Here is a 12,337-nt window from a genome sequence, read left to right as displayed (position 1 = left end):
CTGTTAATTTAAAATTTGCACTCAAATAGCACTAACAACAGCTCTGTTGAAATGATTTTGAAGCTGATTATGATTTTGGTGTAGTCGTCACTGATGGCGTGTCAGCGTTGGTCTGCGGTCCTCCTGCTGTATTACTATGTGACCACCGGAGACATCTGGGCAGAGGGACCCGTGAAAGGCACCATAATCCCCTCGCCGAGTCGCCGTCGGGATTATGATGGCACTTTCCGCCTGCCCTTTCATAGCCCTCTTCCCCCAACCCTCCGCTGTGGGCCCTGGGGGTGGGGGGCTTTGGTGACCCCTAAACATCCCTGCACTGTGTGGCAGGTACAGGGCACATGGTGCAGGGATGTTTCAAAGCCTGCAGGAACATCTTAAGGATTTTGGGGGCCCTGGGCCAAACATATTTTGGGGGCCCCTGTTCAAAACACCTTTGAAGTTATGATCCAATTCGAGACCCTGTTTCCCACGCAGTTTCCGCTTCCTCTGCTGCATTAGCGATCCAGTTTGCATCATAGGCATCAGCCTATATATTCCCGATGTAAATGGACACACGCAGCTGCCCCACTACTAGGTTTTTAATACTTTTTAAATTGTATATGTGTGGCTGAATTACTCTGTGCTTTTTAACAAGTTCTCCTACCTACACACACTTTACTTGATTCTGCTTGCCTACACCTCCTTAGCTGCTCCAGTCCTGGTCAGCCACAGCTGATACGCGGATTGTGCAAATGGCTTGGGCTACTATCGGGCTCCTCACTCCTGCCCACGCAGTTTCCATTTCCTCAGCTGCATTAGCGATCCAGTTTACATCATAGACATTAGCCTATATATTCCTGATGCAAACGGACGCGTCCATCGGACATGAGCAATGGGCGTGCCGCTGGCGCACCAAAGGCAAGCCCATCCAGCCATGCTGCCCAGTTCCCCTCGGTGAGTTTCTTCCACTATATTACATAGGGAAAAACTGGTTAGCCTTAGGCGGCTACCAATATGTCAGTGTACAGCGGCTGATCCGAGCTTGGAGGTAGACTTTCGATGCAATAAGTGCAACTGGTCTCTCCTCCAGCCCAGGAAACTTGCACCCAAGATCCTCCCATGCAACAATAAGTAGAAAAACAATAAGAAAACAGAGGACTTAAAGGCTGTCTGAAGCCTCCAACCCTACTAGCACCTCGGCCATCCCTGTGGCTTATAAGATCCTTGGGAGGGACCGACCGAGTGGAAAGGGGGTCGGTGTCGTCATAATTTACAATCAAAAGCTAGACTGCTCTCCCATCCCGATGGAAAACATTGAGGGGACAGAGTCCTTAGGCTTCCGCTGTACCTTATCCCCCCAACATAGCATAGCTGTTTTTTCTGATTTACAGACCTCCCTGTGCAATTGGAAATGTTATTACTACACTTAATACAGCCACCACCTCCCTGGCCTTACAATACAACAACTGCCTGATTCTGGGAGATTTCAATACACATATGGACAATGGAAAAGACCCTCAAACAATTTCCTTGTTAGAGACGCTGCAGACCTGCAACATGTTTCCATCTATTTCTTCAGTCACTTATGAGAAGGGCCATACACTAGAGAAAATCTTTCACAACTTTGACATATCAGTAAGCCTACCTCTTCCCATTACCTGGTCTGACCACTTCCTATTAAAATTTGTCATTCTCAACTCTGCCACAGCAACTCGGGCTAAAGCAGGGCAGAATGGCCCTAATTACAGGTCGTTCCATAAAATATCAATCCTTATGTTAGCAGATGCCCTCGATCATTCCTCACCAGAGCTGTCTGGCTTCTCGGATGCCCTGTCAAAAGATCCATGGCTCCGAACAAACATTGATGCAGCGGTACCGGTTGTTTCCAGCTACTCAAAGAGGTCGACCCCACCAGATCCATGGTTTAACGATTGCCTCAGATCTAGCTAAAGAAATTGTAGAAAAATTGAATGGAAATGGCATAAATACTATCTACCTCAGGACAGGCAGGTGTATAGAGACACCTTAAAAGCTCATTACATTCTTGTGAAGACAGCCAAGAAAAACTTTTTTCAAACCAATATAGAAAATGCCCAAAATAAGAGTAAGGAAATCTTTAGCATAGTGAAATCTTTCACCGCCCCGAAAGCCGGCACAAAGGAAGGGCCATGCACAGAAGAATGGTCTAAGCAAATAGCTCAATTCTTCCACAAAAAGATCTCCGTGATCCAACAAGCCTTCACTAACATCTCAGAGGAAGAACTGACTTTCTACCTTAGTTCTAATAGCAAATTTCACCTCTTGGATCCTCCATCTTACTAGCTTTCCCTAAGGTTCAGCTTGAAGAGTCACTGACCCTTCTCCAAAGCATTAAGTCTGGCTCTCCTACGGACCCATGTCCAGCGAATATCCTGAACCTATTATCTCCCACCATAAACCTCACGGCAAACCAGCTTTTTATTGCTTCCCTATCCTTATGCAACATGCAGAAATAATGGAAGAATGCTAAGATTCTTCTACTGATAAAAAAGGCTAACGCCAAACCAACGCACCCTGCCAACTACAGGCCAATCTCCCTTCTTCCAGCCCTCTCCGAAGTATTAGAGAAGCATGTAAACAAGGCCCTCCAAAAACAAACTGAAGATTGGAAGCTCCTTTATGAGTCCCAATCCGGTTTTAGGGCTAACTACAGTACGGAGTCTGCTGGAAGTGACTGAATTTCTCAAATTTAAACTGGACCAGGGGGGCATGGCTGTTCTGATACTGTTCGATCTGTTGGTGGCCTTTGATACGGTCCTGCATGAGAGGCTCCTGGAGAGACTTGCTAAAATCGGCCCGGGGGGACCGCCTTAACATGGATGTCATCCTTCTTGGCAAATAGATCTCAGGACATCTGGCTCCCCCCTTTCTCATTCCCGGTTCTGGTCATGAATGTACGTGTCCCTCAGGGCTCCATTCTCTATCCCCCCTTGCATTTCTGGTAGAGAAAGAGGGCGCCAAAATTATTTCCTATGCTGATGACACTCAGCTGATTTTTACATGTGAAAAAGAAACCAACCTTGACGGGCAACGATTAGGTCTTGCCTCACCAAGGTTTTAACTGCCTTAAGATCAATCAGCTAAAGTGCAATCCTGACAAAACTGAAGTTGTTTTCTTTGGTAATCCAGAAACGCCTGACTTGAGCTCTTGGTGGCCAGAAGATCTGCCGCCCCCGCCCCTGGAAAAGGAGAAAGTCAAAAACGTAGGAATTGTCATAGACAAGACACTCTCCATGCACTCTCAAATCCAAAATCTGACTGGTGCTTGCTTTGGCATACTCCGGATGCTAAAACAATTCCTGTCACTGTTACCACGTGAGAGCATAAAGATCGTGGTACAGGCTCTGGTGACATCAAAGCTTGACTATGTCAAGAGCTTGTACCTTGGTCTTCCCAAATCTCTAATCCAGCACCTACAAGTGGTACAAAACGCGGAGGCCTGAGCCATCCTGAGGCCTAAACCCAGATCTATTATGACCCCTATTCTTTTTTTTTTTTTGGTATAATTTTAATTTTAATAAAGAGGAAAAACGTATACACAAGGCAATAAGAAAATACATTCGGACATATGTTCAAGGAGGAGGGCAACTGCGGTACAATATAATACAAACATCATTAATGCCAGGGGGGGGGGCAGTGAGGAAACAAAATCAGTGATCATAAAAGCTACACAAGACTTGGAATGCCGGAAAAGGGGGAAAGGGGAACCTCTGGGGTCTCCACGAATGGAGGAGTGCATACATTTCCACGGTAGGAGTTCCACTGGCTCAAATTTTATTCCATTTCCTGGGTCGACCCCGTGCCACATACACCGTCTTCTCCCTGAACATACACCAGTCCATGTTCTCCTTCCATGCCAAAACCGTGGGCGGCCGCTGGGAGCCCACAATTGTGCGATGTCTCTCTTAGCAATCATATTCCCAAGGATCGCCCACTGCGTCTGTGCCACATCATAGTCATTCGGTTCCCAGACATTCAACATGCAACGCCAAGCTTCGGGCAATAATGCCACCCCATGACTCTTTCCATCACAGCATGTACACGATTCCAGAACACCACTAAGCATGGGCGAATTTTGCGAATCTCGCGTTCGCGAATTTTGCGGATTTGCGAACTCGCAATTCGCAAAATCCGCGAATTCTCGCGAATTTGCGGCTTTTTTTTTTGTGTGTTCGCGCGGGTTTCTGCCAGTTCGCGAGGGTTTTGTACAATTTCGCAAACGCGAACTTACCTGTCGGGTCGCAAGTTTCGCAAACTTGTTGTTTCTACGTGTCCAGCCTGTTTGGGACACTCTTCTTCATCACTGCCACTCTCTGTCACCACTGCCACTCTCTGATTACTCATGCCACCCTCTGGCCCACCCATGCCACCCTCTGTTTCATCACAGCACCCTCTGGTTGTCCAGTCAGTGTACATTATTGTGGCAAAGCAAGCACACCTTCCCTGCCTCAAGTGACCTGAATTAATTTGGGGCTGATTAATGTGTCACAGAATATTTTTTTAGCTGGCACCTGCTTCCTTAGTGCTTCCTGATTAGTGATCTTTTGCACTTGCTAAGTGCTTTCATTGTTGCAAAATTAGTTACAACACCTGCCCGGCCCCAACTGACAATAATGAATTAGGGGCTGATTAATGGATTTGAACTTCCAGCCTGGCTCCTGCTTGTCTCCCTTAGCTGTAATTCAGGACCTTTGTGGCATATGTGTAACTATTCTGAGGTTCAGAGCAGGGTCACATAATAGTTGCAACTGGCAACTGAACTCTGGAGGGGCCCCTCAGGAAGCACTACAGGAAATGGCTACTAATGATGAGCCTGAACTTTTGAACCTGGTAAGTAGTTTCAGTTTTGCTAAGGTCGTATTTCTGCAGTTTTGCGCTTATTCGCGGGGCGCGAAGTTGTACTGGGAAGCCGCGAACTCACGCGAACAGTGCGAGCAAGCCATAAAATCCGCTGCTCGCGGATTTGCGGATTTTGCGGGAGATTCGCGAATCTCGCGGATTGCGAATTTACCGAAAATCCGCAAAATCCGCGAGCGAAACGGATTTTCCGCCCATGCTTAAACACCACCACCTCCGGACACTCTCAAATTATATGGAGGAACGTTCCAACCAGTCCACAACCACGCCTACATAACCCATCCACTGAATAACCCATATGAATCAAGCGCGGGCCAGTGACATATATCCGATGTAGGATTTTAAGTTGAACGAGTCGGAGACGGGCCAGAATTGCGACCTCCTTAGACGAGGATAGCGCCGACTGCCAGTCCTCGTCATCCAACTCTAAACCGTCGCTAGTCCAAACCTCCCTGAGCCGCACCAACAGATCTGTTCGATTAATAATCAATTTCTTATATATCAAGGAAATAGTGCTGTCGGGCACGTAGCCGTCAAGCACCCGATCTTCTAGTGGGGAGGACTTGTGGATGTCAGTACCCTCAGGAAAAACAGAACTCAATGCGTGGGTAATCTGTGCATAACAGAAGAATTCCCTATCACTCAGCTCATACTCTACCTTCAGTGCCTCGAAGGTCTTGATTTTACCCTTGACCCACAGATCACTCACCCTACTAATATCAATCATATCCCACTTTTCAAATCCTTTCGTTTTCCACAGGCAACCCTGTCTTTCAGACGCGTAAAGCGGAGTCGCACGGGTCAGTCGATCCCTCCATCCCCTTGCCGCATTCGCATCATGCCACACTCGTACCGCTATCTTGGTGGGTCCCGAGAGTTCCCTTCCCGCTGCTTTGGAATAAAGAGCCCTGTTATAGTCCCCACCCGGTAACAAGTACTTATCCATCTCAAATGCAGGGTTAGAGGCTGGTCCATAAATTCCATGGTTAATCGCTCCCAACTGAGAGGCCCAATAATATCGCCTGATATCCGGAAGTGCTATACCTCGTCGTACCAGGGAAGCATGAGCTTGGCGAGGGCAATACGCGAGCGTCCATCCCAGATCAATCGTCTCTGCAGACTCTCCACCTCCCGAAAATAACTTGCCGGAATAACATCAAACGTATTCTGGAGCGTGTATAGAAATCGCGGTAAGGACATCATTTTAAAAAGAGCAGCGCACCCAAGTGGTGAAAGCAGTAGCCTGAGCCAGCCCGCAACGCAGATTTTAACCTCTGAAGAGGAGGGAGTAGATTACGATCATAACGAGCCACGGGATCTAAAGTTATAAAAATCCCCAAGTACTTGAATCCCGTTTGCGACACCTGGATGGGACATCCACGCGGTAAAGGGGGGGTATCACCTGAAAGCACATACACACAGGACTTGGACCAATTGATCACAAGGCCGGAGTTCCTTCCAAACGAGGTGAGCACATCAAACAATACATTCAACAACTTACGAGGGGACGTGAGGTACAACAAAATGTCGTCTGCATAGAGCGATATGCAATCCTCGAATTCAGGGGTCCACTGAATACCCTTCATCGAAGGCTCCATCGCAGCCAGGCAGCCAGAGGCTCCAGGGCAAGGGCGAAAAGAAGTGGGGACAATAGACAGCCCTGCCGGGTACCCCTCCCAAGAACAAAAGGCTTAGACACTCGACCATTCACTACCACCTGCGCCAATGGCTCCTCATACAAAAGTTTTACCCAGCCAATGAAACCAGGACCGAAACCAAATTTCACAAGAGCGGCACAGAGGTATGGCCACTCCACCATATCAAAGGCCATCGTAGCATCCAAGGAAGCCAAAATGGCCGGCTCACACAGCGACGACGCCCTCGCGAGAACACCGCGCAAGCGCCTCAGGTTAAGTGCTGTATTGCGGTGTGGGATGAAACCGGCCTGGTCTGGGTGAATCAAGTCACTAATTACTTTTATCAAGCGGTTTGCCAGCAACTTAGCGAGAATCTTTGGTTCGGCGTTTAAGAGCGAAATGGGCCTGTAGGACGCACAGCGATCCCGCGGTTCCCCTCCTTATCAATCACCACGATGGTAGCAAGACACTGATCACGAGGAAGGGAGCCGATATCTCGTGACTCTAGAAACATATCACGGAGATACGGCGCCATTTTGTCAGGACGCACCTTGTAAAGTTCGATGGGAAGACCATTAGGGCCCATAGCTTTGCCCGAGCGCACAGAGCGAATAGCGAGGGCCACTTCGTCAGCTGAGAATGCAGCGTCCATTAGGCCCCCATCTGAATCCGACAGGCGAGGCAATGCAATGTCATGCAGCAACAGGTGGGAGTCTTCTTCCGGTCTATCAGAGACTAGGGAATACACATTTCGGAAATGTTCCGCGAAACACTCGGCAATCTCAGTCGGGTCAGTCACACACTCCATCAAGTTTCTCAATCACACAAACCACACGACTCGCCCTCTCCTTTTTATCCAGCCAAGCAATCAGTTTCCCTGCCTTATCCCCCACATCATACAGTCTGCCCTGTTGCTCTCTACTCATGACTTTAGCGGCATCCATCACCAGGGCCCTATAATCCAGTTGTTTGAGGCTGAGGGCATGAAGCTTGTTACGAGTCACCCCTAGTTCCAAATCCCTTTCTAGCTCAGTTATTTCAGTCTCTAAACGAACCACCTCCTCATTTTTACTTTTCTTGGCACCAACGATTAACAATAATGCCTGTCCCCGGATGACCGTCTTAAATGCCTCCCACAGTGACACAGATGAGGACACGGACCCCTCATTCTCAGCAAAGTACTGATCCAGGGACTTAATCAACTCAGCACGAGTTTTGGGGTTGCGAAGATACCAGGGATTGATCGGGGCAACCCGTCCCTCGACACCCGTACTAGTGCCGATCTGGAGCCACAGTGGGGAGTGATCTGATATGCCCCGGGCCAGATGCTTAATCTCCCTGACACAGGAGGCCTGCACCGCCGGCATCAAAACATAGTCAAGTCTAGAGAGACTGCCGTGGGTCCCAGAGTGGAAGGTGTATTGTACCTGTCCCGGATGCATCAACCTCCAACAATCTACCAAACCCAATATCTCCAAAAACCCACTTAACCAAGACTGTGACCTAGTGAGGTCTCTGGGGGGTAGCGATCTACACTACCGGAGACAACCGAGTTGAAGTCTCCGCCCATCACCAGGATACCATCCGGAAGCCCCAGTACCACACGCCCAAGATCAGTAAAAGTCGAGGCCTGTAGACTAGGCGGGACATATACAGAAATCAACGAGACAGTCCTCCCCTCCCACCTCCCTGTGAGAGCAGCGTAGCGCCCCCTGTCATCAAGGATCATGTTGTCTATTTCCAAGGGGAGAGAGTTCTTGACTAGGATGCCCACGCCCCTAGAACCAGTAGTGAACCCAGAGTGTACAGCAAGACGATATCCTCGCCGATTCATGGCGTGACAAGTGTTTCCAATCAAGTGCGTCTCCTGCAACAACACAACATCAGGGGAGAGGCGTCTCAGCAGTTGCAACACTACTCTCCACTTTATCCTATCCCCCAACCCATTGACATTACAACACAGTAGTTTCAACCCACTACCCCCCATCCCGGAAATGAATGCAGAATCCACTCCATTGCGAACATAGTACCCAGATCCAAGAATAAAACAATACGTTGCCTTAAGAAAAAATGAAACATACCCAAACCCCCCCACCCCTCAACATGAACCCATTACAATACCCCCCACCCTGCACCCATGCGTTAGTCTCAGAAGCCACCCCAACTTGCAGTGTGCCTGTCGCCCTAACATTAAACTAGTCTACAAAAAGAAACCCAGAGAAGGAAAGAGTCCCACTCCCCCCGCCACCCTTGGGTATGCCACCATAAATCACATAAGTCCGAAAGACACCAAACCGAGCTGTATGGTATGTTAATTGTTTGGAAATCAGGAACCACATTGTCATTCTTGCTCCAGCACGCCACCCTCCGCTCCACCCGAGTGTTCCGTTCGATCGTTCTGCATTGGTAATGTATCCAGCCAGTCACTCACTCTCTCGGGACGATCAAAGAAAAACGTCCGGTCCTCATATTCGACACGGAGCCTGGTTGGAAATATCATCGCATATTTCAAGTCCATTTCTCTCAACCGAAGCTTCACACCCTGAAACCCCATCCTCTGCCTCTGAACGAACTGGGTAAAGTCTGGGTAGAAGCTCACCGTTGTGTTTTCAAACTTCACGGGGATACCCACCCGTGATGTCTGCAGGATAGCGTCTCTGTCTCTAAAGTTGAAAATTCTGGCAATAATCGGCCTCGGAGGGGCACCCGGCTTCGGCTTCCCACCCGGCACTCGGTGTGCATGCTCCACAGCAAAGAATTTACTTAGGCCTTTGGGGGCGAGGTAATTTAGGATGAGGTACTCCACAAGGAGATCTGCAGCGAGATTTTCCGATTTTTCAGGAAGTGGAGAAGTGTGGCTCACTGGTTAGAGCAGGCAGACCCTGAAGCAGAGGTCAGACCCGGGACCAGGGTTCGATTCCCGACGCGGCAGGGTGTTGAGCTCAAATGTCCACGGACTCGATAATTCTCGCTTCGGTGCCTGACCTAATCATGGGTTCACACTCTGCAACTCTGGGCATTAAGCTTGCTTAATCTCCACAACGGCCCCCCCGCGGCGGGATGCCTGGCTTTCACCTTGGGGATGCCCTGTAGGGGCTATCTCACAGGGAAAAACCAGGACGGGTTCCCAAGGCAAGCGCGGAGATACCCCTTCGGGGGTCGATTCTGGAGCTATATAAGAAATGTAATAATAATAATAGCCCCTATAATACGTACATTATTGCGTCTGGCCCTATTTTCAAAATCCTCCAGTCTACGACCCATAAGATCGTTGGAGGATCGCAGATTGCCGACCTCTGTCTGTAAGTCGGACACGTCGGTCGTAAGGCTGGAGGTCTTCAGATCTAAGGATTTGACCTTCTCATTAGTCTTCGAGAAGTTCGCTCTAATCAAATTGACGTCAATGGCTACTGTGTCGAGTTTAAGGGCGAGAGCCTCATATTGCTAGCCAATGGAAGTCTTAATGCCAGCAATGGCGCCCATGACATCCTGTAGAGTCAACTCGATTGATGTAGCAGGGTAAATGTGTAAATGTAAATGTATTTGAGCTTGTATAGTGCACAGCTACCCGCAGTGGGTTTCCCGGCACTTGCTTAGGGAACCCGTCCTGGTATTCCCCTGTGAGATAACCCCGGCAGGGTATCCACAAGGTGAAAGCCAGGCATCCCGCCACGAGGGGCCGTTGTGGAGATTAAGCAAGCTATTGCCCAGAGTCGCAGAGTGTGAACCCGTGAGTCGAGAAGGCACCGGAGCGAGAATTATCGAGTCTGTGGAATTTTTTAGCCCAAGACCCGCCGAGGCGGGGAATTGAACCCTGGTCCAGGGCCGATCACAGCTTCCGGGTCTGCCGCCTCTAACCCCTGAGCCACACTTCTCCACATAGGGAGACGCACAGGGTCCTCCCTTGCCTCTTCCAGAGTCCTATTCGTACCACCGGGGAACCCGTTGGGATGGGTATATTGATCCATGACATTTGTTTGAATAGTTGCCCTCCGAAGAAGCGTCTTGGATTTTCGCTTCTCGTTGTCGGGCCTGCCCGCCATGTTGGGCAATGTGCCCCCGAGGGGCCTGTGGGACCTGGTGAAAATGGCCCTTAGCGGTCAACCCACGGAGTCTTCAAAAGCAGGCGCCAGCAGCTGTAGTTCAGCACACAGACACTCGCGACCATTGGCACACGGTGGATTCACAGAGTTCGGCTAGACCTTCGGCAACCAGATCGATCTTGAGATAGGATAAGACCAAAGACCCAAAAGCGAAACCGAAAGTTAACTCCAAGGCAATGAGCAGAGCCCCGCGGGCCGTTGTTGTTTAACTACTGCCTGGGCGTCTCAACGACTCGAGCCCCAGGCATCGCCATGGTGTGGGCCTCAAAAGTTCAGGTTGTCGTAGTAGCGGTTCCCGAAGTCAGAATCAATTTTTGAAAGCAGCTAATCTATCAGCTGAGTTTCATCTCCAATAACCCGTCTTCGTAATCAGGATATTGTTCAGGATATATGCGGGAGGCGGCGAGGGTCTCAGGAGCCCTGTGCACACGCGGCCATCTCGGATGCGCGAGAAGCTCCTCCTCATGACCCCTATTCTTAAGTCTCCACACTGGCTCCGCATAAAAGAACGGATCAACTTCAAAGCGATGACCTCTAAAGCTTTTCAGGGCTTAGGAGCCGACTACCTAATAAGCATGTTAATCGCTACACAAAATCTAGACCTCCAAGATTTTCCAATGCCAACCTAGCTATCATGACAAAAATATGCTGTGCCTACACTGGAGGCAGATCCCTCGGCTTTCTAAGCGCAAAATTATGGAATAGCCTCACTGAGTCTCTGAGACTAACCACAGACCTACTCTCTTTCAGGAAGAACATAAAAACCTGGCTTTTTAATAACTGAGGAGTCTTTTACTCACTTTTTCCTCCCACTGTCACGCGCCAGGGCACTCTAGTCTGTGTAGCTGCACGCTTTATTAAATACACTATTTCATTTCATTAGGTCCCTGACAGTGCAGATGAACATTTGTCCTAATTCTGAGGGCCTTATTTATGAGGCCTTGCTTCACTTTTATGCCGCTGGTGCATCACTTTTTGTGATGCAGCGGCAGCGTAAAAAATGTGCCATGTGGCGTCCTATTTACAAAGTGACACATCTAGGCAGATGTGTCACTTTGTAAACCCCTGCACCACATTATAACTGCACCATGTTTAATGTATGCAGGGTGGGTGTTGCCCTGCAAAAAGCCTCATAGAAGTGGTGCAGTGAAATCTATGAGAACTCAGTGCACCACTTCTAGGACGCCATTGAGTCACCTGCCTCACTGCAGGCGTAAGATTGATGCAGGCCCTTTCACATGGGGCTTGCCCCATGTGAAAAGACACATTGCTGGAGTTGCGTCTATTTTCAGACACATCCCAGCAATGCATCACTTTTGCATCTACAGATGCAACAGAAATACTGACGTATCTATAACTCCTTGCGACATGATGAGTCATACAATAGATATGACGCATCCATCATGTCGTAAGGAGGGCACACTAAGAAGTGACGCATCCTGTTTTCAGACACCGATGAATCACTTCTCATAAATAAGGGCCTAAATGTGTTTCCATCTAATTTTCAGTGTTTTCAATATTGTAACACAGCAGCAGCTCACCAATATGTTATGTTATGTTGTGTTATGTTATTTTTTCTTTTGTACCGCGCACAGCTGCCCCAGCAAAGGGGCGTCCTGGCGCTTTGAGAAGGTAAACACAACACAACATTAAAAGCGGGCAGGAAGGTGAAGAGACACAACAGATGAGCTAAACAAATAAAAAGGTCTTGATAGCCCGTCT

The sequence above is a fragment of the Lissotriton vulgaris genome, chromosome 3_1 (genome assembly GCF_964263255.1).
Source record: "Lissotriton vulgaris chromosome 3_1, aLisVul1.2, whole genome shotgun sequence".
NCBI lineage: Eukaryota > Metazoa > Chordata > Amphibia > Caudata > Salamandridae > Lissotriton > Lissotriton vulgaris.
Note: the sequence above shows the minus strand (reverse complement) of the source record.